Raw genomic sequence first — 25,516 nt, 5'->3', positions numbered from 1 at the left:
GATCTCCATTAAAAAAAAAAATCATGTTTTTGAACACAATTAGATTTCTGTTTATGGAACCCAAAGGTTTATGCTTTTTCCAGATAAAACCATTGATACAAGAATGCAGGCCTCTCTTGTCTTGGCACTTCAGGCCATTTGTTGGCTTTTTTGAGACCTGGTAATTGTTCTTGCCTGTGAGGAGGAGGTCAATTTCCAGATAAAGCGTAGGTCTTTAACAAACCAAAAATTGCATGTACAAAGTCCAAAGAGCTTTGCCGAAACCCGGGATTGAACCAGGGACCTTTAGATCTTCAGTCTAACGCTCTCCCAACTGAGCTATTTCGGCTCATACCTCATACCTACTATGAAATCAATCTAAATGTCACAAACCACTGTTGCAAGAAACAAACATGCTTGAAGTTCTAAAGACCTATGATAACAAAGAAGCAGGGCCAGCTCCTCGTTAGTATAGTGGTGAGTATCCCCGCCTGTCACGCGGGAGACCCGGGTTCGATTCCCCGACGGGGAGGCGATGCTCTTGTGTTTTTTATTTGCCATTAGAGATTACCTTGATCTCCATTAAAAAAAAAATCATGTTTTTGAACACAATTAGATTTCTGATTATGGAACCCAAAGGTTTATGCTTTTTCCAGATAAAACCATTGATACAAGAATGCAGGCCTCTCTTGTCTTGGCACTTCAGGCGTTTTTGTTGGCTTTTTTGAGACCTGGTAATTGTTCTTGCCTGTTTTTATGGAACTAATATATGTAAAATTGTTCCATTGTAACAAAAGAACCCAAAATAGACACAAAAAATAAATTATAGAGGGAAACAAAGAGAAAGAATAAGAAACAAACTCCAGTGAGGGAGGCCAGACCCTGGTAGAAGTAGAAAAGCTGAATGCAGGAACAATGTGAGAGTAGAACCCCCCGAGCAGTTGAGGGGGAAAGAGGCCTCTGTATGAGGTTTGAATCCTTTCTTTTATAATGGACGTTTATCTCACAGAAGTGTTGCAACTGATCAATCAGTTTCTCCTTTGAGGTTTATGCTTTTTCCAGATAAAACCATTGATACAAGAATGCAGGCCTCTCTTGTCTTGGCACTTCAGGCCATTTGTTGGCCTTTTTGAGACCTGGTAATTGTTCTTGCCTGTGAGGGGGAGGTCAGTTTCCAGATAAAGCATAGGTCTTTGTTAACAAACCAAAAAATGCATTTACACAGTCGAAACAGCTTCAGTCTAACGCTCTCCCAACTGAGCTATTTCGGCTCATACCTCATACCTACTATGAAATCAATCTAAATGTCACAAACCACTGTTGCAAGAAACAAACATGCTTGAAGTTCTAAAGACCTATGATAACAAAGAAGCAGGGCCAGCTCCTCGTTAGTATAGTGGTGAGTATCCCTGCCTGTCACGCGGGAGACCGGGGTTCGATTCCCCGACGGGGAGGCGATGCTCTTGTGTTTTTTATTTGCCATTAGAGATTACCTTGATCTCCATTAAAAAAAAAATCATGTTTTTGAACACAATTAGATTTCTGTTTATGGAACCCAAAGGTTTATGCTTTTTCCAGATAAAACCATTGATACAAGAATGCAGGCCTCTCTTGTCTTGGCACTTCAGGCCATTTTTTGGCTTTTTTGAGACCTGGTAATTGTTCTTGCCTGTTTTTATGGAACTAATATATGTAAAATTGTTCCATTGTAACAAAAGAACCCAAAATAGACACAAAAAATAAATTATAGAGGGAAACAAAGAGAAAGAATAAGAAACAAACTCCAGTGAGGGAGGCCAGACCCTGGTAGAAGTAGAAAAGCTGAATGCAGGAACAATGTGAGAGTAGAACCCCCCGAGCAGTTGAGGGGGAAAGATGCCTCTGTATGAGGTTTGAATCCTTTCTTTTATAATGGACGTTTATCTCACAGAAGTGTTGCAACTGATCAATCAGTTTCTCCTTTGAGGTTTATGCTTTTTCCAGATAAAACCATTGATACAAGAATGCAGGCCTCTCTTGCCTTGGCACTTCAGGCCATTTGTTGGCCTTTTTGAGACCTGGTAATTGTTCTTGCCTGTGAGGGGGAGGTCAGTTTCCAGATAAAGCATAGGTCTTTGTTAACAAACCAAAAAATGCATTTACACAGTCCAAACAGCTTCAGTCTAACGCTCTCCCAACTGAGCTATTTCGGCTCATACCTCATACCTACTATGAAATCAATCTAAATGTCACAAACCACTGTTGCAAGAAACAAACATGCTTGAAGTTCTAAAGACCTATGATAACAAAGAAGCAGGGCCAGCTCCTCGTTAGTATAGTGGTGAGTATCCCCGCCTGTCACGCGGGAGACCGGGGTTCGATTCCCCGACGGGGAGGCGATGCTCTTGTGTTTTTTATTTGCCATTAGAGATTACCTTGATCTCCATTAAAAAAAAAATCATGTTTTTGAACACAATTAGATTTCTGATTATGGAACCCAAAGGTTTATGCTTTTTCCAGATAAAACCATTGATACAAGAATGCAGGCCTCTCTTGTCTTGGCACTTCAGGCCATTTGTTGGCTTTTTTGAGACCTGGTAATTGTTCTTGCCTGTTTTTATGGAACTAATATATGTAAAATTGTTCCATTGTAACAAAAGAACCCAAAATAGACACAAAAAATAAATTATAGAGGGAAACAAAGAGAAAGAATAAGAAACAAACTCCAGTGAGGGAGGCCAGACCCTGGTAGAAGTAGAAAAGCTGAATGCAGGAACAATGTGAGAGTAGAACCCCCCGAGCAGTTGAGGGGGAAAGAGGCCTCTGTATGAGGTTTGAATCCTTTCTTTTATAATGGACGTTTATCTCACAGAAGTGTTGCAACTGATCAATCAGTTTCTCCTTTGAGGTTTATGCTTTTTCCAGATAAAACCATTGATACAAGAATGCAGGCCGCTCTTGTCTTGGCACTTCAGGCCATTTGTTGGCCTTTTTGAGACCTGGTAATTGTTCTTGCCTGTGAGGGGGAGGTCAGTTTCCAGATAAAGCATAGGTCTTTGTTAACAAACCAAAAATTGCATTTACACAGTCTAAACAGCTTTGCCGAAACCCGGGATTGAACCAGGGACCTTTAGATCTTCAGTCTAACGCTCTCCCAACTGAGCTATTTCGGCTCATACCTCATACCTACTATGAAATCAATCTAAATGTCACAAACCACTGTTGCAAGAAACAAACATGCTTGAAGTTCTAAAGACCTATGATAACAAAGAAGCAGGGCCAGCTCCTCGTTAGTATAGTGGTGAGTATCCCCGCCTGTCACGCGGGAGACCGGGGTTCGATTTCCCGAAGGGGAGGCGATGCTCTTGTGTTTTTTATTTGCCATTAGAGATTACCTTGATCTCCATTAAAAAAAAAATCATGTTTTTGAACACAATTAGATTTCTGTTTATGGAACCCAAAGGTTTATGCTTTTTCCAGATAAAACCATTGATACAAGAATGCAGGCCTCTCTTGTCTTGGCACTTCAGGCGTTTTTGTTGGCTTTTTTGAGACCTGGTAATTGTTCTTGCCTGTTTTTATGGAACTAATATATGTAAAATTGTTCCATTGTAACAAAAGAACCCAAAATAGACACAAAAAATAAATTATAGAGGGAAACAAAGAGAAAGAATAAGAAACAAACTCCAGTGAGGGAGGCCAGACCCTGGTAGAAGTAGAAAAGCTGAATGCAGGAACAATGTGAGAGTAGAACCCCCCGAGCAGTTGAGGGGGAAAGAGACCTCTGTATGAGGTTTGAATCCTTTCTTTTATAATGGACGTTTATCTCACAGAAGTGTTGCAACTGATCAATCAGTTTCTCCTTTGAGGTTTATGCTTTTTCCAGATAAAACCATTGATACAAGAATGCAGGCCTCTCTTGTCTTGGCACTTCAGGCCATTTGTTGGCCTTTTTGAGACCTGGTAATTGTTCTTGCCTGTGAGGGGGAGGTCAGTTTCCAGATAAAGCATAGGTCTTTGTTAACAAACCAAAAATTGCATTTACACAGTCCAAACAGCTTTGCCGAAACCCGGGATTGAACCAGGGACCTTTAGATCTTCAGTCTAACGCTCTCCCAACTGAGCTATTTCGGCTCATACCTCATACCTACTATGAAATCAATCTAAATGTCACAAACCACTGTTGCAAGAAACAAACATGCTTGAAGTTCTAAAGACCTATGATAACAAAGAAGCAGGGCCAGCTCCTCGTTAGTATAGTGGTGAGTATCCCAGCCTGTCACGCGGGAGACCGGGGTTCGATTCCCCGACGGGGAGGCGATGCTCTTGTGTTTTTTATTTGCCATTAGAGATTACCTTGATCTCCATTAAAAAAAAAATCATGTTTTTGAACACAATTAGATTTCTGTTTATGGAACCCAAAGGTTTATGCTTTTTCCAGATAAAACCATTGATACAAGAATGCAGGCCTCTCTTGTCTTGGCACTTCAGGCCATTTTTTGGCTTTTTTGAGACCTGGTAATTGTTCTTGCCTGTTTTTATGGAACTAATATATGTAAAATTGTTCCATTGTAACAAAAGAACCCAAAATAGACACAAAAAATAAATTATAGAGGGAAACAAAGAGAAAGAATAAGAAACAAACTCCAGTGAGGGAGGCCAGACCCTGGTAGAAGTAGAAAAGCTGAATGCAGGAACAATGTGAGAGTAGAACCCCCCGAGCAGTTGAGGGGGAAAGATGCCTCTGTATGAGGTTTGAATCCTTTCTTTTATAATGGACGTTTATCTCACAGAAGTGTTGCAACTGATTGATCAGTTTCTCCTTTGAGGTTTATGCTTTTTCCAGATAAAACCATTGATACAAGAATGCAGGCCTCTCTTGCCTTGGCACTTCAGGCCATTTGTTGGCCTTTTTGAGACCTGGTAATTGTTCTTGCCTGTGAGGGGGAGGTCAGTTTCCAGATAAAGCATAGGTCTTTGTTAACAAACCAAAAAATGCATTTACACAGTCCAAACAGCTTCAGTCTAACGCTCTCCCAACTGAGCTATTTCGGCTCATACCTCATACCTACTATGAAATCAATCTAAATGTCACAAACCACTGTTGCAAGAAACAAACATGCTTGAAGTTCTAAAGACCTTTGATAACAAAGAAACAGGGCCAGCTCCTCGTTGGTATAGTGGTGAGTATCCCCGCCTGTCACGCGGGAGACCGGGGTTCGATTCCCCGACGGGGAGGCGATGCTCTTGTGTTTTTTATTTGCCATTAGAGATTACCTTGATCTCCATTAAAAAAAAAAATCATGTTTTTGAACACAATTAGATTTCTGTTTATGGAACCCAAAGGTTTATGCTTTTTCCAGATAAAACCATTGATACAAGAATGCAGGCCTCTCTTGTCTTGGCACTTCAGGCCATTTGTTGGCTTTTTTGAGACCTGGTAATTGTTCTTGCCTGTGAGGAGGAGGTCAATTTCCAGATAAAGCATAGGTCTTTAACAAACCAAAAATTGCATGTACACAGTCCAAAGAGCTTTGCCGAAACCCGGGATTGAACCAGGGACCTTTAGATCTTCAGTCTAACGCTCTCCCAACTGAGCTATTTCGGCTCATACCTTGTAGCCCTTTCACTTGGCACTAGGTGTTTATTCATGTACAAGGGCCTGCCTTCCACAGTTGGGTTTTTGCTCATGCCTAAACAGAAGATATTATCTGATATTGTGTGCTAAATAAGTGGATTGCTTATTAAATGAGGATTTGGCTTAATAAATTCAGTGAAGAAATATAATTTAGTAAGGCACAATTGACTTTAGTTCACATCTCAATTGACTATGAAATCAATCTAAATGTCACAAACCACTGTTGCAAGAAACAGACATTCTAGAGGGAAACAAAGAGAAACAATAAGAATCAAACTCCAGTGAGGAAGGACAGAGCCTGGAACAATAAGAAAAGACAAATGAATGAACAATGTGAGAGTAGTACCCGGACGGAGCCGTCTGAATGAGGTTTGAACTTGTTTTTTGAACTTATCTGATGTTAGATGGACATTAACAGTCATGGCACAATAGATTTTAAATGATTGAACAGGTTCTAGTTCATAAACACAATAAGAATTCTTTTTATGGAACTAATATATGTAAAATGGTTCCATTATAACAAAAGAACCCAAAATAGACACAAAAAATAAATTATAGAGGGAAACAAAGAGAAAGAATAAGAAACAAACTCCAGTGAGGGAGGCCAGACCCTGGTAGAAGTAGAAAAGCTGAATGCAGGAACAATGTGAGAGTAGAACCCCCCGAGCAGTTGAGGGGGAAAGAGGCCTCTGAATGAGGTTTGAATCCTTTCTTTTATAATGGACGTTTATCTCACAGAAGTGTTGCAACTGATCAATCAGTTTCTCCTTTGAGGTTTATGCTTTTTCCAGATAAAACCCATGATACAAGAATGCAGGCCTCTCTTGTCTTGGCACTTCAGGCCATTTGTTGGCTTTTTTGAGACCTGGTAATTGTTCTTGCCTGTGAGGGGGAGGTCAGTTTCCAGATAAAGCATAGGTCTTTGTTAACAAACCAAAAATTGCATTTACACAGTCCAAACAGCTTTGCCGAAACCCTGGATTTAACCAGGGACCTTTAGATCTTCAGTCTAACGCTCTCCCAACTGAGCTATTTCGGCTCATACCTCATACCTACTATGAAATCAATCTAAATGTCACAAACCACTGTTGCAAGAAACAAACATGCTTGAAGTTCTAAAGACCTATGATAACAAAGAAGCAGGGCCAGCTCCTCGTTAGTATAGTGGTGAGTATCCCCGCCTGTCACGCGGGAGACCGGGGTTCGATTCCCCGACGGGGAGGCGATGCTTTTGTGTTTTTTATTTGCCATTAGAGATTACCTTGATCTCCATTAAAAAAAAAATAATGTTTTTGAACACAATTAGATTTCTGTTTATGGAACCCAAAGGTTTATGCTTTTTCCAGATAAAACCATTGATACAAGAATGCAGGCCTCTCTTGTCTTGGCACTTCAGGCGTTTTTGTTGGCTTTTTTGAGACCTGGTAATTGTTCTTGCCTGTTTTTATGGAACTAATATATGTAAAATTGTTTCATTGTAACAAAAGAACCTGTCTGTGAGGGGGAGGTCAGTTTCCAGATAAAGCATAGGTCTTTGTTAACAAACCAAAAAATGCATTTACACAGTCCAAACAGCTTCAGTCTAACGCTCTCCCAACTGAGCTATTTCGGCTCATACCTCATACCTACTATGAAATCAATCTAAATGTCACAAACCACTGTTGCAAGAAACAAACATGCTTGAAGTTCTAAAGACCTATGATAACAAAGAAGCAGGGCCAGCTCCTCGTTAGTATAGTGGTGAGTATCCCTGCCTGTCACGCGGGAGACCGGGGTTCGATTCCCCGACGGGGAGGCGATGCTCTTGTGTTTTTTATTTGCCATTAGAGATTACCTTGATCTCCATTAAAAAAAAAATCATGTTTTTGAACACAATTAGATTTCTGTTTATGGAACCCAAAGGTTTATGCTTTTTCCAGATAAAACCATTGATACAAGAATGCAGGCCTCTCTTGTCTTGGCACTTCAGGCCATTTTTTGGCTTTTTTGAGACCTGGTAATTGTTCTTGCCTGTTTTTATGGAACTAATATATGTAAAATTGTTCCATTGTAACAAAAGAACCCAAAATAGACACAAAAAATAAATTATAGAGGGAAACAAAGAGAAAGAATAAGAAACAAACTCCAGTGAGGGAGGCCAGACCCTGGTAGAAGTAGAAAAGCTGAATGCAGGAACAATGTGAGAGTAGAACCCCCCGAGCAGTTGAGGGGGAAAGATGCCTCTGTATGAGGTTTGAATCCTTTCTTTTATAATGGACGTTTATCTCACAGAAGTGTTGCAACTGATCAATCAGTTTCTCCTTTGAGGTTTATGCTTTTTCCAGATAAAACCATTGATACAAGAATGCAGGCCTCTCTTGCCTTGGCACTTCAGGCCATTTGTTGGCCTTTTTGAGACCTGGTAATTGTTCTTGCCTGTGAGGGGGAGGTCAGTTTCCAGATAAAGCATAGGTCTTTGTTAACAAACCAAAAAATGCATTTACACAGTCCAAACAGCTTCAGTCTAACGCTCTCCCAACTGAGCTATTTCGGCTCATACCTCATACCTACTATGAAATCAATCTAAATGTCACAAACCACTGTTGCAAGAAACAAACATGCTTGAAGTTCTAAAGACCTATGATAACAAAGAAGCAGGGCCAGCTCCTCGTTAGTATAGTGGTGAGTATCCCCGCCTGTCACGCGGGAGACCGGGGTTCGATTTCCCGAAGGGGAGGCGATGCTCTTGTGTTTTTTATTTGCCATTAGAGATTACCTTGATCTCCATTAAAAAAAAAAATCATGTTTTTGAACACAATTAGATTTCTGTTTATGGAACCCAAAGGTTTATGCTTTTTCCAGATAAAACCATTGATACAAGAATGCAGGCCTCTCTTGTCTTGGCACTTCAGGCGTTTTTGTTGGCTTTTTTGAGACCTGGTAATTGTTCTTGCCTGTTTTTATGGAACTAATATATGTAAAATTGTTCCATTGTAACAAAAGAACCCAAAATAGACACAAAAAATAAATTATAGAGGGAAACAAAGAGAAAGAATAAGAAACAAACTCCAGTGAGGGAGGCCAGACCCTGGTAGAAGTAGAAAAGCTGAATGCAGGAACAATGTGAGAGTAGAACCCCCCGAGCAGTTGAGGGGGAAAGAGACCTCTGTATGAGGTTTGAATCCTTTCTTTTATAATGGACGTTTATCTCACAGAAGTGTTGCAACTGATCAATCAGTTTCTCCTTTGAGGTTTATGCTTTTTCCAGATAAAACCATTGATACAAGAATGCAGGCCTCTCTTGTCTTGGCACTTCAGGCCATTTGTTGGCCTTTTTGAGACCTGGTAATTGTTCTTGCCTGTGAGGGGGAGGTCAGTTTCCAGATAAAGCATAGGTCTTTGTTAACAAACCAAAAATTGCATTTACAGAGTCCAAACAGCTTTGCCGAAACCCGGGATTGAACAAGGGACCTTTAGATCTTCAGTCTAACGCGCTCCCAACTGAGCTATTTCGGCTCATACCTCATACCTACTATGAAATCAATCTAAATGTCACAAACCACTGTTGCAAGAAACAAACATGCTTGAAGTTCTAAAGACCTATGATAACAAAGAAGCAGGGCCAGCTCCTCGTTAGTATAGTGGTGAGTATCCCCGCCTGTCACGCGGGAGACCGGGGTTCGATTCCCCGACGGGGAGGCGATGCTCTTGTGTTTTTTATTTGCCATTAGAGATTACCTTGATCTCCATTAAAAAAAAAATCATGTTTTTGAACACAATTAGATTTCTGATTATGGAACCCAAAGGTTTATGCTTTTTCCAGATAAAACCATTGATACAAGAATGCAGGCCTCTCTTGTCTTGGCACTTCAGGCGTTTTTGTTGGCTTTTTTGAGACCTGGTAATTGTTCTTGCCTGTTTTTATGGAACTAATATATGTAAAATTGTTCCATTGTAACAAAAGAACCCAAAATAGACACAAAAAATAAATTATAGAGGGAAACAAAGAGAAAGAATAAGAAACAAACTCCAGTGAGGGAGGCCAGACCCTGGTAGAAGTAGAAAAGCTGAATGCAGGAACAATGTGAGAGTAGAACCCCCCGAGCAGTTGAGGGGGAAAGAGGCCTCTGTATGAGGTTTGAATCCTTTCTTTTATAATGGACGTTTATCTCACAGAAGTGTTGCAACTGATCAATCAGTTTCTCCTTTGAGGTTTATGCTTTTTCCAGATAAAACCATTGATACAAGAATGCAGGCCTCTCTTGTCTTGGCACTTCAGGCCATTTGTTGGCCTTTTTGAGACCTGGTAATTGTTCTTGCCTGTGAGGGGGAGGTCAGTTTCCAGATAAAGCATAGGTCTTTGTTAACAAACCAAAAAATGCATTTACACAGTCGAAACAGCTTCAGTCTAACGCTCTCCCAACTGAGCTATTTCGGCTCATACCTCATACCTACTATGAAATCAATCTAAATGTCACAAACCACTGTTGCAAGAAACAAACATGCTTGAAGTTCTAAAGACCTATGATAACAAAGAAGCAGGGCCAGCTCCTCGTTAGTATAGTGGTGAGTATCCCTGCCTGTCACGCGGGAGACCGGGGTTCGATTCCCCGACGGGGAGGTGATGCTCTTGTGTTTTTTATTTGCCATTAGAGATTACCTTGATCTCCATTAAAAAAAAAATCATGTTTTTGAACACAATTAGATTTCTGTTTATGGAACCCAAAGGTTTATGCTTTTTCCAGATAAAACCATTGATACAAGAATGCAGGCCTCTCTTGTCTTGGCACTTCAGGCCATTTTTTGGCTTTTTTGAGACCTGGTAATTGTTCTTGCCTGTTTTTATGGAACTAATATATGTAAAATTGTTCCATTGTAACAAAAGAACCCAAAATAGACACAAAAAATAAATTATAGAGGGAAACAAAGAGAAAGAATAAGAAACAAACTCCAGTGAGGGAGGCCAGACCCTGGTAGAAGTAGAAAAGCTGAATGCAGGAACAATGTGAGAGTAGAACCCCCCGAGCAGTTGAGGGGGAAAGAGGCCTCTGTATGAGGTTTGAATCCTTTCTTTTATAATGGACGTTTATCTCACAGAAGTGTTGCAACTGATCAATCAGTTTCTCCTTTGAGGTTTATGCTTTTTCCAGATAAAACCATTGATACAAGAATGCAGGCCTCTCTTGCCTTGGCACTTCAGGCCATTTGTTGGCCTTTTTGAGACCTGGTAATTGTTCTTGCCTGTGAGGGGGAGGTCAGTTTCCAGATAAAGCATAGGTCTTTGTTAACAAACCAAAAAATGCATTTACACAGTCCAAACAGCTTCAGTCTAACGCTCTCCCAACTGAGCTATTTCGGCTCATACCTCAGACCTACTATGAAATCAATCTAAATGTCACAAACCACTGTTGCAAGAAACAAACATGCTTGAAGTTCTAAAGACCTTTGATAACAAAGAAACAGGGCCAGCTCCTCGTTGGTATAGTGGTGAGTATCCCCGCCTGTCACGCGGGAGACCGGGGTTCGATTCCCCGACGGGGAGGCGATGCTCTTGTGTTTTTTATTTGCCATTAGAGATTACCTTGATCTCCATTAAAAAAAAAAATCATGTTTTTGAACACAATTAGATTTCTGTTTATGGAACCCAAAGGTTTATGCTTTTTCCAGATAAAACCATTGATACAAGAATGCAGGCCTCTCTTGTCTTGGCACTTCAGGCCATTTGTTGGCTTTTTTGAGACCTGGTAATTGTTCTTGCCTGTGAGGAGGAGGTCAATTTCCAGATAAAGCATAGGTCTTTAACAAACCAAAAATTGCATGTACACAGTCCAAAGAGCTTTGCCGAAACCCGGGATTGAACCAGGGACCTTTAGATCTTCAGTCTAACGCTCTCCCAACTGAGCTATTTCGGCTCATACCTTGTAGCCCTTTCACTTGGCACTAGGTGTTTATTCATGTACAAGTGCCTGCCTTCCACAGTTGGGTTTTTGCTCATGCCTAAACAGAAGATATTATCTGATATTGTGTGCTAAATAAGTGGATTGCTTATTAAATGAGGATTTGGCTTAATAAATTCAGTGAAGAAATATAATTTAGTAAGGCACAATTGACTTTAGTTCACATCTCAATTGACTATGAAATCAATCTAAATGTCACAAACCACTGTTGCAAGAAACAGACATTCTAGAGGGAAACAAAGAGAAACAATAAGAATCAAACTCCAGTGAGGAAGGACAGAGCCTGGAACAATAAGAAAAGACAAATGAATGAACAATGTGAGAGTAGTACCCGGACGGAGCCGTCTGAATGAGGTTTGAACTTGTTTTTTGAACTTATCTGATGTTAGATGGACATTAACAGTCATGGCACAATAGATTTTAAATGATTGAACAGGTTCTAGTTCATAAACACAATAAGAATTCTTTTTATGGAACTAATATATGTAAAATGGTTCCATTATAACAAAAGAACCCAAAATAGACACAAAAAATAAATTATAGAGGGAAACAAAGAGAAAGAATAAGAAACAAACTCCAGTGAGGGAGGCCAGACCCTGGTAGAAGTAGAAAAGCTGAATGCAGGAACAATGTGAGAGTAGAACCCCCCGAGCAGTTGAGGGGGAAAGAGGCCTCTGAATGAGGTTTGAATCCTTTCTTTTATAATGGACGTTTATCTCACAGAAGTGTTGCAACTGATCAATCAGTTTCTCCTTTGAGGTTTATGCTTTTTCCAGATAAAACCCATGATACAAGAATGCAGGCCTCTCTTGTCTTGGCACTTCAGGCCATTTGTTGGCTTTTTTGAGACCTGGTAATTGTTCTTGCCTGTGAGGGGGAGGTCAGTTTCCAGATAAAGCATAGGTCTTTGTTAACAAACCAAAAATTGCATTTACACAGTCCAAACAGCTTTGCCGAAACCCTGGATTTAACCAGGGACCTTTAGATCTTCAGTCTAACGCTCTCCCAACTGAGCTATTTCGGCTCATACCTCATACCTACTATGAAATCAATCTAAATGTCACAAACCACTGTTGCAAGAAACAAACATGCTTGAAGTTCTAAAGACCTATGATAACAAAGAAGCAGGGCCAGCTCCTCGTTAGTATAGTGGTGAGTATCCCCGCCTGTCACGCGGGAGACCGGGGTTCGATTCCCCGACGGGGAGGCGATGCTCTTGTGTTTTTTATTTGCCATTAGAGATTACCTTGATCTCCATTAAAAAAAAAAATAATGTTTTTGAACACAATTAGATTTCTGTTTATGGAACCCAAAGGTTTATGCTTTTTCCAGATAAAACCATTGATACAAGAATGCAGGCCTCTCTTGTCTTGGCACTTCAGGCGTTTTTGTTGGCTTTTTTGAGACCTGGTAATTGTTCTTGCCTGTTTTTATGGAACTAATATATGTAAAATTGTTCCATTGTAACAAAAGAACCTGTCTGTGAGGGGGAGGTCAGTTTCCAGATAAAGCATAGGTCTTTGTTAACAAACCAAAAAATGCATTTACACAGTCCAAACAGCTTCAGTCTAACGCTCTCCCAACTGAGCTATTTCGGCTCATACCTCATACCTACTATGAAATCAATCTAAATGTCACAAACCACTGTTGCAAGAAACAAACATGCTTGAAGTTCTAAAGACCTATGATAACAAAGAAGCAGGGCCAGCTCCTCGTTAGTATAGTGGTGAGTATCCCCGCCTGTCACGCGGGAGACCGGGGTTCGATTCCCCGACGGGGAGGCGATGCTCTTGTGTTTTTTATTTGCCATTAGAGATTACCTTGATCTCCATTAAAAAAAAAATCATGTTTTTGAACACAATTAGATTTCTGTTTATGGAACCCAAAGGTTTATGCTTTTTCCAGATAAAACCATTGATACAAGAATGCAGGCCTCTCTTGTCTTGGCACTTCAGGCCATTTTTTGGCTTTTTTGAGACCTGGTAATTGTTCTTGCCTGTTTTTATGGAACTAATATATGTAAAATTGTTCCATTGTAACAAAAGAACCCAAAATAGACACAAAAAATAAATTATAGAGGGAAACAAAGAGAAAGAATAAGAAACAAACTCCAGTGAGGGAGGCCAGACCCTGGTAGAAGTAGAAAAGCTGAATGCAGGAACAATGTGAGAGTAGAACCCCCCGAGCAGTTGAGGGGGAAAGATGCCTCTGTATGAGGTTTGAATCCTTTCTTTTATAATGGACGTTTATCTCACAGAAGTGTTGCAACTGATCAATCAGTTTCTCCTTTGAGGTTTATGCTTTTTCCAGATAAAACCATTGATACAAGAATGCAGGCCTCTCTTGCCTTGGCACTTCAGGCCATTTGTTGGCCTTTTTGAGACCTGGTAATTGTTCTTGCCTGTGAGGGGGAGGTCAGTTTCCAGATAAAGCATAGGTCTTTGTTAACAAACCAAAAAATGCATTTACACAGTCCAAACAGCTTCAGTCTAACGCTCTCCCAACTGAGCTATTTCGGCTCATACCTCATACCTACTATGAAATCAATCTAAATGTCACAAACCACTGTTGCAAGAAACAAACATGCTTGAAGTTCTAAAGACCTTTGATAACAAAGAAACAGGGCCAGCTCCTCGTTGGTATAGTGGTGAGTATCCCCGCCTGTCACGCGGGAGACCGGGGTTCGATTCCCCGACGGGGAGGCGATGCTCTTGTGTTTTTTATTTGCCATTAGAGATTACCTTGATCTCCATTAAAAAAAAAAATCATGTTTTTGAACACAATTAGATTTCTGTTTATGGAACCCAAAGGTTTATGCTTTTTCCAGATAAAACCATTGATACAAGAATGCAGGCCTCTCTTGTCTTGGCACTTCAGGCCATTTGTTGGCTTTTTTGAGACCTGGTAATTGTTCTTGCCTGTGAGGAGGAGGTCAATTTCCAGATAAAGCATAGGTCTTTAACAAACCAAAAATTGCATGTACACAGTCCAAAGAGCTTTGCCGAAACCCAGGATTGAACCAGGGACCTTTAGATCTTCAGTCTAACGCTCTCCCAACTGAGCTATTTCGGCTCATACCTTGTAGCCCTTTCACTTGGCACTAGGTGTTTATTCATGTACAAGGGCCTGCCTTCCACAGTTGGGTTTTTGCTCATGCCTAAACAGAAGATATTATCTGATATTGTGTGCTAAATAAGTGGATTGCTTATTAAATGAGGATTTGGCTTAATAAATTCAGTGAAGAAATATAATTTAGTAAGGCACAATTGACTTTAGTTCACATCTCAATTGACTATGAAATCAATCTAAATGTCACAAACCACTGTTGCAAGAAACAGACATTCTAGAGGGAAACAAAGAGAAACAATAAGAATCAAACTCCAGTGAGGAAGGACAGAGCCTGGAACAATAAGAAAAGACAAATGAATGAACAATGTGAGAGTAGTACCCGGACGGAGCCGTCTGAATGAGGTTTGAACTTGTTTTTTGAACTTATCTGATGTTAGATGGACATTAACAGTCATGGCACAATAGATTTTAAATGATTGAACAGGTTCTAGTTCATAAACACAATAAGAATTCTTTTTATGGAACTAATATATGTAAAATGGTTCCATTATAACAAAAGAACCCAAAATAGACACAAAAAATAAATTATAGAGGGAAACAAAGAGAAAGAATAAGAAACAAACTCCAGTGAGGGAGGCCAGACCCTGGTAGAAGTAGAAAAGCTGAATGCAGGAACAATGTGAGAGTAGAACCCCCCGAGCAGTTGAGGGGGAAAGAGGCCTCTGAATGAGGTTTGAATCCTTTCTTTTATAATGGACGTTTATCTCACAGAAGTGTTGCAACTGATCAATCAGTTTCTCCTTTGAGGTTTATGCTTTTTCCAGATAAAACCCATGATACAAGAATGCAGGCCTCTCTTGTCTTGGCACTTCAGGCCATTTGTTGGCTTTTTTGAGACCTGGTAATTGTTCTTGCCTGTGAGGGGGAGGTCAGTTTCCAGATAAAGCATAGGTCTTTGTTAACAAACCAAAAATTGCATTTACACAGTCCAAACAGCTTTGCCGAAACCCTGGATTTAACCAGGGACCTTTAGATCTTCAGTCTAACGCTCTCCCAACTGAGCTATTTCGGCTCATACCTCATACCTACTATGAAATCAATCTAAATGTCACAAACCACTGTTGCAAGAAACAAACATGCTTGAAGTTCTAAAGACCTATGATAACAAAGAAGCAGGGCCAGCTCCTCGTTAGTATAGTGGTGAGTATCCCCGCCTGTCACGCGGGAGACCGGGGTTCGATTCCCCGACGGGGAGGCGATGCTTTTGTGTTTTTTATTTGCCATTAGAGATTACCTTGATCTCCATTAAAAAAAAAAATAATGTTTTTGAACACAATTAGATTTCTGTTTATGGAACCCAAAGGTTTATGCTTTTTCCAGATAAAACCATTGATACAAGAATGCAGGCCTCTCTTGTCTTGGCACTTCAGGCGTTTTTGTTGGCTTTTTTGAGACCTGGTAATTGTTCTTGCCTGTTTTTATGGAACTAATATATGTAAAATTGTTCCATTGTAACAAAAGAACCCAAAATAGACACAAAAAATAAATTATAGAGGGAAACAAAGAGAAAGAATAAGAAACAAACTCCAGTGAGGGAGGCCAGACCCTGGTAGAAGTAGAAAAGCTGAATGCAGGAACAATGTGAGAGTAGAACCCCCCGAGCAGTTGAGGGGGAAAGAGGCCTCTGTATGAGGTTTGAATCCTTTCTTTTATAATGGACATTTATCTCACAGAAGTGTTGCAACTGATCAATCAGTTTCTCCTTTGAGGTTTATGCTTTTTCCAGATAAAACCATTGATACAAGAATGCAGGCCGCTCTTGTCTTGCCACTTCAGGCCATTTGTTGGCCTTTTTGAGACCTGGTAATTGTTCTTGCCTGTGAGGGGGAGGTCAGTTTCCAGATAAAGCATAGGTCTTTGTTAACAAACCAAAAATTGCATTTACACAGTCCAAACAGCTTTGCCGAAACCCGGGATTGAACCAGGGACCTTTAGATCTTCAGTCTAACGCTCTCCCAACTGAGCTATTTCGGCTCATACCTCATACCTACTATGAAATCAATCTAAATGTCACAAACCACTGTTGCAAGAAACAAACATGCTTGAAGTTCTAAAGACCTATGATAAAAAAGAAGCAGGGCCAGCTCCTCGTTATTATAGTGGTGAGTATCCCTGCCTGTCACGCGGGAGACCGGGGTTCGATTCCCCGACGGGGAGGCGATGCTCTTGTGTTTTTTATTTGCCATTAGAGACTACCTTGATCTCCATTAAAAAAAAAATAATGTTTTTGAACACAATTAGATTTCTGTTTATGGAACCCAAAGGTTTATGCTTTTTCCAGATAAAACCATTGATACAAGAATGCAGGCCTCTCTTGTCTTGGCACTTCAGGCCATTTTTTGGCTTTTTTGAGACCTGGTAATTGTTCTTGCCTGTTTTTATGGAACTAATATATGTAAAATTGTTCCATTGTAACAAAAGAACCCAAAATAGACACAAAAAATAAATTATAGAGGGAAACAAAGAGAAAGAATAAGAAACAAACTCCAGTGAGGGAGGCCAGACCCTGGTAGAAGTAGAAAAGCTGAATGCAGGAACAATGTGAGAGTAGAACCCCCCGAGCAGTTGAGGGGGAAAGATGCCTCTGTATGAGGTTTGAATCCTTTCTTTTATAATGGACGTTTATCTCACAGAAGTGTTGCAACTGATCAATCAGTTTCTCCTTTGAGGTTTATGCCTTTTCCAGATAAAACCATTGATACAAGAATGCAGGCCTCTCTTGCCTTGGCACTTCAGGCCATTTGTTGGCCTTTTTGAGACCTGGTAATTGTTCTTGCCTGTGAGGGGGAGGTCAGTTTCCAGATAAAGCATAGGTCTTTGTTAACAAACCAAAAAATGCATTTACACAGTCCAAACAGCTTCAGTCTAACGCTCTCCCAACTGAGCTATTTCGGCTCATACCTCATACCTACTATGAAATCAATCTAAATGTCACAAACCACTGTTGCAAGAAACAAACATGCTTGAAGTTCTAAAGACCTATGATAACAAAGAAGCAGGGCCAGCTCCTCGTTAGTATAGTGGTGAGTATCCCCGCCTGTCACGCGGGAGACCGGGGTTCGATTCCCCGACGGGGAGGCGATGCTCTTGTGTTTTTTATTTGCCATTAGAGATTACCTTGATCTCCATTAAAAAAAAAAATCATGTTTTTGAACACAATTAGATTTCTGTTTATGGAACCCAAAGGTTTATGCTTTTTCCAGATAAAACCATTGATACAAGAATGCAGGCCTCTCTTGTCTTGGCACTTCAGGCCATTTGTTGGCTTTTTTGAGACCTGGTAATTGTTCTTGCCTGTGAGGAGGAGGTCAATTTCCAGATAAAGCGTAGGTCTTTAACAAACCAAAAATTGCATGTACAAAGTCCAAAGAGCTTTGCCGAAACCCGGGATTGAACCAGGGACCTTTAGATCTTCAGTCTAACGCTCTCCCAACTGAGCTATTTCGGCTCATACCTTGTAGCCCTTTCACTTGGCACTAGGTTTTTATTCATGTACAAGGGCCTGCCTTCCACAGTTGGGTTTTTGCTCATGCCTAAACAGAAGATATTATCTGATATTGTGTGCTAAATAAGTGGATTGCTTATTAAATGAGGATTTGGCTTAATAAATTCAGTGAAGAAATATAATTTAGTAAGGCACAATTGACTTTAGTTCACATCTCAATTGACTATGAAATCAATCTAAATGTCACAAACCACTGTTGCAAGAAACAGACATTCTAGAGGGAAACAAAGAGAAACAATAAGAATCAAACTCCAGTGAGGAAGGACAGAGCCTGGAACAATAAGAAAAGACAAATGAATGAACAATGTGAGAGTAGTACCCGGACGGAGCCCTCTGAATGAGGTTTGAACTTGTTTTTTGAACTTATCTGATGTTAGATGGACATTAACAGTCATGGCACAATAGATTTTAAATGATTGAACAGGTTCTAGTTCATAAACACAATAAGAATTCTTTTTATGGAACTAATATATGTAAAATGGTTCCATTATAACAAAAGAACCCAAAATAGACACAAAAAATAAATTATAGAGGGAAACAAAGAGAAAGAATAAGAAACAAACTCCAGTGAGGGAGGCCAGACCCTGGTAGAAGTAGAAAAGCTGAATGCAGGAACAATGTGAGAGTAGAACCCCCCGAGCAGTTGAGGGGGAAAGAGGCCTCTGAATGAGATTTGAATCCTTTCTTTTATAATGGACGTTTATCTCACAGAAGTGTTGCAACTGATCAATCAGTTTCTCCTTTGAGGTTTATGCTTTTTCCAGATAAAACCAATGATACAAGAATGCAGGCCTCTCTTGTCTTGGCACTTCAGGCCATTTGTTGGCTTTTTTGAGACCTGGTAATTGTTCTTGCCTGTGAGGGGGAGGTCAGTTTCCAGATAAAGCATAGGTCTTTGTTAACAAACCAAAAATTGCATTTACACAGTCCAAACAGCTTTGCCGAAACCCTGGATTTCACCAGGGACCTTTAGATCTTCAGTCTAACGCTCTCCCAACTGAGCTATTTCGGCTCATACCTCATACCTACTATGAAATCAATCTAAATGTCACAAACCACTGTTGCAAGAAACAAACATGCTTGAAGTTCTAAAGACCTATGATAACAAAGAAGCAGGTCCAGCTCCTCGTTAGTATAGTGGTGAGTATCCCCGCCTGTCACGCGGGAGACCGGGGTTCGATTCCCCGACAGGGAGGCGATGCTTTTGTGTTTTTTATTTGCCATTAGAGATTACCTTGATCTCCATTAAAAAAAAAAATCATGTTTTTGAACACAATTAGATTTCTGTTTATGGAACCCAAAGGTTTATGCTTTTTCCAGATAAAACCATTGATACAAGAATGCAGGCCTCTCTTGTCTTGGCACTTCAGGCGTTTTTGTTGGCTTTTTTGAGACCTGGTTATTGTTCTTGCCTGTTTTTATGGAACTAATATATGTAAAATTGTTCCATTGTAACAAAAGAACCCAAAATAGACACAAAAAATAAATTATAGAGGGAAACAAAGAGAAAGAATAAGAAACAAACTCCAGTGAGGGAGGCCAGACCCTGGTAGAAGTAGAAAAGCTGAATGCAGGAACAATGTGAGAGTAGAACCCCCCGAGCAGTTGAGGGGGAAAGAGGCCTCTGTATAAGGTTTGAATCCTTTCTTTTATAATGGACGTTTATCTCACAGAAGTGTTGCAACTGATCAATCAGTTTCTCCTTTGAGGTTTATGCTTTTTCCAGATAAAACCATTGATACAAGAATGCAGGCCGCTCTTGTCTTGGCACTTCAGGCCATTTGTTGGCCTTTTTGAGACCTGGTAATTGTTCTTGCCTGTGAGGGGGAGGTCAGTTTCCAGATAAAGCATAGGTCTTTGTTAACAAACCAAAAAATGCATTTACACAGTCCAAACAGCTTCAGTCTAACGCTCTCCCAACTGAGCTATTTCGGCTCATACCTCATACCTACTATGAAATCAATCTAAATGTCACAAACCACTGTTGCAAGAAACAAACATGCTTGAAGTTCTAAAGACCTATGATAACAAAGAAGCAGGGCCAGCTCCTCGTTAGTATAGTGGTGAGTATCCCCACCTGTCACGCGGGAGACCGGGGTTCGATTTCCCGACGGGGAGGCGATGCTCTTGTGTTTTTTATTTGCCATTAGAGATTACCTTGATCTCCATTAAAAAAAAAAATCATGTTTTTGAACACAATTAGATTTCTGTTTATGGAACCCAAAGGTTTATGCTTTTTCCAGATAAAACCATTGATACAAGAATGCAGGCCTCTCTTGTCTTGGCACTTCAGGCGTTTTTGTTGGCTTTTTTGAGACCTGGTAATTGTTCTTGCCTGTTTTTATGGAACTAATATATGTAAAATTGTTCCATTGTAACAAAAGAACCCAAAATAGACACAAAAAATAAATTATAGAGGGAAACAAAGAGAAAGAATAAGAAACAAACTCCAGTGAGGGAGGCCAGACCCTGGTAGAAGTAGAAAAGCTGAATGCAGGAACAATGTGAGAGTAGAACCCCCTGAGCAGTTGAGGGGGAAAGAGGCCTCTGTATGAGGTTTGAATCCTTTCTTTTATAATGGACGTTTATCTCACAGAAGTGTTGCAACTGATCAATCAGTTTCTCCTTTGAGGTTTATGCTTTTTCCAGATAAAACCATTGATACAAGAATGCAGGCCTCTCTTGTCTTGGCACTTCAGGCCATTTGTTGGCCTTTTTGAGACCTGGTAATTGTTCTTGCCTGTGAGGGGGAGGTCAGTTTCCAGATAAAGCATAGGTCTTTGTTAACAAACCAAAAATTGCATTTACACAGTCCAAACAGCTTTGCCGAAACCCGGGATTGAACCAGGGACCTTTAGATCTTCAGTCTAACGCTCTCCCAACTGAGCTATTTCGGCTCATACCTCATACCTACTATGAAATCAATCTAAATGTCACAAACCACTGTTGCAAGAAACAAACATGCTTGAAGTTCTAAAGACCTATGATAACAAAGAAGCAGGGCCAGCTCCTCGTTAGTATAGTGGTGAGTATCCCTGCCTGTCACGCGGGAGACCGGGGTTCGATTCCCCGACGGGGAGGCGATGCTCTTGTGTTTTTTATTTGCCATTAGAGATTACCTTGATCTCCATTAAAAAAAAAATCATGTTTTTGAACACAATTAGATTTCTGTTTATGGAACCCAAAGGTTTATGCTTTTTCCAGATAAAACCATTGATACAAGAATGCAGGCCTCTCTTGTCTTGGCACTTCAGGCCATTTTTTGGCTTTTTTGAGACCTGGTAATTGTTCTTGCCTGTTTTTATGGAACTAATATATGTAAAATTGTTCCATTGTAACAAAAGAACCCAAAATAGACACAAAAAATAAATTATAGAGGGAAACAAAGAGAAAGAATAAGAAACAAACTCCAGTGAGGGAGGCCAGACCCTGGTAGAAGTAGAAAAGCTGAATGCAGGAACAATGTGAGAGTAGAACCCCCCGAGCAGTTGAGGGGGAAAGATGCCTCTGTATGAGGTTTGAATCCTTTCTTTTATAATGGACGTTTATCTCACAGAAGTGTTGCAACTGATCAATCAGTTTCTCCTTTGAGGTTTATGCTTTTTCCAGATAAAACCATTGATACAAGAATGCAGGCCTCTCTTGCCTTGGCACTTCAGGCCATTTGTTGGCCTTTTTGAGACCTGGTAATTGTTCTTGCCTGTGAGGGGGAGGTCAGTTTCCAGATAAAGCATAGGTCTTTGTTAACAAACCAAAAAATGCATTTACACAGTCCAAACAGCTTCAGTCTAACGCTCTCCCAACTGAGCTATTTCGGCTCATACCTCATACCTACTATGAAATCAATCTAAATGTCACAAACCACTGTTGCAAGAAACAAACATGCTTGAAGTTCTAAAGACCTTTGATAACAAAGAAACAGGGCCAGCTCCTCGTTGGTATAGTGGTGAGTATCCCCGCCTGTCACGCGGGAGACCGGGGTTCGATTCCCCGACGGGGAGGCGATGCTCTTGTGTTTTTTATTTGCCATTAGAGATTACCTTGATCTCCATTAAAAAAAAAAATCATGTTTTTGAACACAATTAGATTTCTGTTTATGGAACCCAAAGGTTTATGCTTTTTCCAGATAAAACCATTGATACAAGAATGCAGGCCTCTCTTGTCTTGGCACTTCAGGCCATTTGTTGGCTTTTTTGAGACCTGGTAATTGTTCTTGCCTGTGAGGAGGAGGTCAATTTCCAGATAAAGCATAGGTCTTTAACAAACCAAAAATTGCATGTACACAGTCCAAAGAGCTTTGCCGAAACCCGGGATTGAACCAGGGACCTTTAGATCTTCAGTCTAACGCTCTCCCAACTGAGCTATTTCGGCTCATACCTTGTAGCCCTTTCACTTGGCACTAGGTGTTTATTCATGTACAAGGGCCTGCCTTCCACAGTTGGGTTTTTGCTCATGCCTAAACAGAAGATATTATCTGATATTGTGTGCTAAATAAGTGGATTGCTTATTAAATGAGGATTTGGCTTAATAAATTCAGTGAAGAAATATAATTTAGTAAGGCACAATTGACTTTAGTTCACATCTCAATTGACTATGAAATCAATCTAAATGTCACAAACCACTGTTGCAAGAAACAGACATTCTAGAGGGAAACAAAGAGAAACAATAAGAATCAAACTCCAGTGAGGAAGGACAGAGCCTGGAACAATAAGAAAAGACAAATGAATGAACAATGTGAGAGTAGTACCCGGACGGAGCCGTCTGAATGAGGTTTGAACTTGTTTTTTGAACTTATCTGATGTTAGATGGACATTAACAGTCATGGCACAATAGATTTTAAATGATTGAACAGGTTCTAGTTCATAAACACAATAAGAATTCTTTTTATGGAACTAATATATGTAAAATGGTTCCATTATAACAAAAGAACCCAAAATAGACACAAAAAATAAATTATAGAGGGAAACAAAGAGAAAGAATAAGAAACAAACTCCAGTGAGGGAGGCCAGACCCTGGTAGAAGTAGAAAAGCTGAATGCAGGAACAATGTGAGAGTAGAACCCCCCGAGCAGTTGAGGGGGAAAGAGGCCTCTGAATGAGGTTTGAATCCTTTCTTTTATAATGGACGTTTATCTCACAGAAGTGTTGCAACTGATCAATCAGTTTCTCCTTTGAGGTTTATGCTTTTTCCAGATAAAACCCATGATACAAGAATGCAGGCCTCTCTTGTCTTGGCACTTCAGGCCATTTGTTGGCTTTTTGAGACCTGGTAATTGTTCTTGCCTGTGAGGGGGAGGTCAGTTTCCAGATAAAGCATAGGTCTTTGTTAACAAACCAAAAATTGCATTTACACAGTCCAAACAGCTTTGCCGAAACCCTGGATTTAACCAGGGACCTTTAGATCTTCAGTCTAACGCTCTCCCAACTGAGCTATTTCGGCTCATACCTCATACCTACTATGAAATCAATCTAAATGTCACAAACCACTGTTGCAAGAAACAAACATGCTTGAAGTTCTAAAGACCTATGATAACAAAGAAGCAGGGCCAGCTCCTCGTTAGTATAGTGGTGAGTATCCCCGCCTGTCACGCGGGAGACCGGGGTTCGATTCCCCGACGGGGAGGCGATGCTTTTGTGTTTTTTATTTGCCATTAGAGATTACCTTGATCTCCATTAAAAAAAAAAATAATGTTTTTGAACACAATTAGATTTCTGTTTATGGAACCCAAAGGTTTATGCTTTTTCCAGATAAAACCATTGATACAAGAATGCAGGCCTCTCTTGTCTTGGCACTTCAGGCGTTTTTGTTGGCTTTTTTGAGACCTGGTAATTGTTCTTGCCTGTTTTTATGGAACTAATATATGTAAAATTGTTTCATTGTAACAAAAGAACCTGTCTGTGAGGGGGAGGTCAGTTTCCAGATAAAGCATAGGTCTTTGTTAACAAACCAAAAAATGCATTTACACAGTCCAAACAGCTTCAGTCTAACGCTCTCCCAACTGAGCTATTTCGGCTCATACCTCATACCTACTATGAAATCAATCTAAATGTCACAAACCACTGTTGCAAGAAACAAACATGCTTGAAGTTCTAAAGACCTATGATAACAAAGAAGCAGGGCCAGCTCCTCGTTAGTATAGTGGTGAGTATCCCTGCCTGTCACGCGGGAGACCGGGGTTCGATTCCCCGACGGGGAGGCGATGCTCTTGTGTTTTTTATTTGCCATTAGAGATTACCTTGATCTCCATTAAAAAAAAAATCATGTTTTTGAACACAATTAGATTTCTGTTTATGGAACCCAAAGGTTTATGCTTTTTCCAGATAAAACCATTGATACAAGAATGCAGGCCTCTCTTGTCTTGGCACTTCAGGCCATTTTTTGGCTTTTTTGAGACCTGGTAATTGTTCTTGCCTGTTTTTATGGAACTAATATATGTAAAATTGTTCCATTGTAACAAAAGAACCCAAAATAGACACAAAAAATAAATTATAGAGGGAAACAAAGAGAAAGAATAAGAAACAAACTCCAGTGAGGGAGGCCAGACCCTGGTAGAAGTAGAAAAGCTGAATGCAGGAACAATGTGAGAGTAGAACCCCCCGAGCAGTTGAGGGGGAAAGATGCCTCTGTATGAGGTTTGAATCCTTTCTTTTATAATGGACGTTTATCTCACAGAAGTGTTGCAACTGATCAATCAGTTTCTCCTTTGAGGTTTATGCTTTTTCCAGATAAAACCATTGATACAAGAATGCAGGCCTCTCTTGCCTTGGCACTTCAGGCCATTTGTTGGCCTTTTTGAGACCTGGTAATTGTTCTTGCCTGTGAGGGGGAGGTCAGTTTCCAGATAAAGCATAGGTCTTTGTTAACAAACCAAAAAATGCATTTACACAGTCCAAACAGCTTCAGTCTAACGCTCTCCCAACTGAGCTATTTCGGCTCATACCTCATACCTACTATGAAATCAATCTAAATGTCACAAACCACTGTTGCAAGAAACAAACATGCTTGAAGTTCTAAAGACCTATGATAACAAAGAAGCAGGGCCAGCTCCTCGTTAGTATAGTGGTGAGTATCCCCGCCTGTCACGCGGGAGACCGGGGTTCGATTTCCCGACGGGGAGGCGATGCTCTTGTGTTTTTTATTTGCCATTAGAGATTACCTTGATCTCCATTAAAAAAAAAAATCATGTTTTTGAACACAATTAGATTTCTGTTTATGGAACCCAAAGGTTTATGCTTTTTCCAGATAAAACCATTGATACAAGAATGCAGGCCTCTCTTGTCTTGGCACTTCAGGCGTTTTTGTTGGCTTTTTTGAGACCTGGTAATTGTTCTTGCCTGTTTTTATGGAACT

The 25,516-nt window shown here is 40.3% G+C and overlaps 4 non-coding genes across 4 annotated transcripts; all 4 read left to right on the top strand.

Annotated features, from left to right (window-relative positions):
• The first annotated feature begins 5,124 nt into the window (after positions 1-5,124).
• On the top strand, positions 5,125-5,196 carry trnad-guc (transfer RNA aspartic acid (anticodon GUC)). The gene has a single exon. It is a non-coding gene; the product is annotated as a tRNA-Asp (tRNA).
• A 5,849-nt stretch (positions 5,197-11,045) lies between these two features.
• On the top strand, positions 11,046-11,117 carry trnad-guc (transfer RNA aspartic acid (anticodon GUC)). Its single transcript has one exon. It is a non-coding gene; the product is annotated as a tRNA-Asp (tRNA).
• A 3,045-nt stretch (positions 11,118-14,162) lies between these two features.
• Positions 14,163-14,234, top strand: trnad-guc (transfer RNA aspartic acid (anticodon GUC)). The gene has a single exon. It is a non-coding gene; the product is annotated as a tRNA-Asp (tRNA).
• Positions 14,235-22,095: 7,861 nt separating this feature from the next.
• Positions 22,096-22,167, top strand: trnad-guc (transfer RNA aspartic acid (anticodon GUC)). The gene has a single exon. It is a non-coding gene; the product is annotated as a tRNA-Asp (tRNA).
• Positions 22,168-25,516: the final 3,349 nt, after the last annotated feature.

This window comes from Denticeps clupeoides, unplaced genomic scaffold, assembly GCF_900700375.1.
Source record: "Denticeps clupeoides unplaced genomic scaffold, fDenClu1.1, whole genome shotgun sequence".
Classification (NCBI taxonomy): Eukaryota; Metazoa; Chordata; class Actinopteri; order Clupeiformes; family Denticipitidae; genus Denticeps; species Denticeps clupeoides.
Note: the sequence above shows the minus strand (reverse complement) of the source record. Positions and strands in the feature narration are given on the sequence as shown.